Source organism: Echinops telfairi, unplaced genomic scaffold, assembly GCF_000313985.2.
Source record: "Echinops telfairi isolate 266 unplaced genomic scaffold, ASM31398v2 ScPeMD7_7468;HRSCAF=8506_0, whole genome shotgun sequence".
NCBI classification, from domain to species: domain Eukaryota; kingdom Metazoa; phylum Chordata; class Mammalia; order Afrosoricida; family Tenrecidae; genus Echinops; species Echinops telfairi.
In genome coordinates, this window is record NW_022111369.1 from 26,094,648 (window position 1) to 26,096,297 (window position 1,650).

Genomic DNA, 1,650 nt, shown 5'->3' on the forward strand with positions numbered 1-1,650 from the left:
CAGTCAATAAATAAAAAATATCCCTGGGATTTAAACAGGGTGTTTTTTCATGTCCTCTATGCTCTAACTATGAAAATGTTTGATTTACAAATAAGGAATCCTACTTCGCGGAATTTCATTTATCACGGTAGGGTCTAGAACCGATTAATCGCGATAAACAAGGGTTCACTGTATATATATATCAAGAAAACACATAATAGGATTCAGGAAGAGCATGGTGTAGATTAGTGTTGAAATAGTGGTCATGAAGAGAAGTTGGTGAATATCACATTTTATGTTCTCTGGAAGCAAATACCAAGTAAACTTTGAATAGTGTGGTATGTATTAGTGATCAACAGATGGAAGGAGAGATAAGGAGTGGGATTAGTTAAAAACATACATTAAACTCTGACACGGCATTGCTGTTTTTACTGTTAGGTTCCATCATGATGGTTCTAATTGCCAGTAGTTATCAAAGAATCTTGCTTTCATTTTTTATAATTTTCAGCCTGATGTCCTTAGTAGAATTCTTCAATTTCATCAAAGCTTTTGTGGCTGGTACAGAGACCTCAGTAATAGTTGTAGCAATAGGATTTTCTTGAAAGAGGATAGATATAATCCTAGCACAGACATCATTGTACATCGAGATTGATTTTGAAATGTGCTTTTTAACAATGAATGCCAGCCCATTCCTCTTGGTTGTGTTCTTCACACCATAACAAATCTTATAATTTTCTGATTTGAAATGACCAGTATCAGTCCATTTCAACTCACTGCTGCCTAAAAAAATTGATCTTTTTGTGATCCATTTCATTTTTGAAGACTTCCAAATTTCCAAGATTCATACTTCCCATATTCCAAGTTCAGATAATTAGAAGATTTTTGGAGCTGTCTATTCTTATTTTGAGTCATGTCTCATCAGTGAATGAAGATTCCAAAGGCTCCACTCCCAGAATATTTACTCCATTGATACTACTATGGTCAAGTCCTCTTTGAGCAAGCGGCTTTTTCACAGTCACATTTTGAAGTGCCTTCTGAGCCAAAAGCTCAATTTTCTGGCATCTCGCCCACAATGGTCTAGGCCCTCCCTCTATGACAGTGTGTCAAAGCTATGCGTAGGGTTTTCATGGCAACTTCTTCCAAAGTGGGCAGCTGATTCCTTCTTTGTTGTCTTTTCTCAGTCTGGAAGCTCCACTGAAACCTGTTCACTTTGGTTGGCTTTGCTGACATGTGAAGTGTTAGTGACCTAGCTTTTGGCATCCCAGCCACACATAAGACTCCACAGAAGGACAAACTGACAGACAAATGGAAACTGACAGACAGTAGTTGGAAAATTTAACTTGGTGAGAGAAACCAGCTGGAGATTGTATGATAGAATTTTACAAGACCATAAACTTGCTCATAGCAAATATCATCTTACAACAGCACAAACAACAATTATACATACAGAGTTCTCCAGATGGTATCCACAGAAATCAAGTTGAATAGAGCTATAGGAAGAAACAAAGAGAAGCTTAATATTAGCAGCTAAAACCATGCCACAGGCTGACTGTGGAAAAGACTATCAATACATAAATTCAGGTTGAACCTGAAGAAAATTAAAGCAAGTGCTTGAGAGCCAAACGACAGCTTTGAGTCTATAACATCTGGATTTCAAAAACATACCAAGTA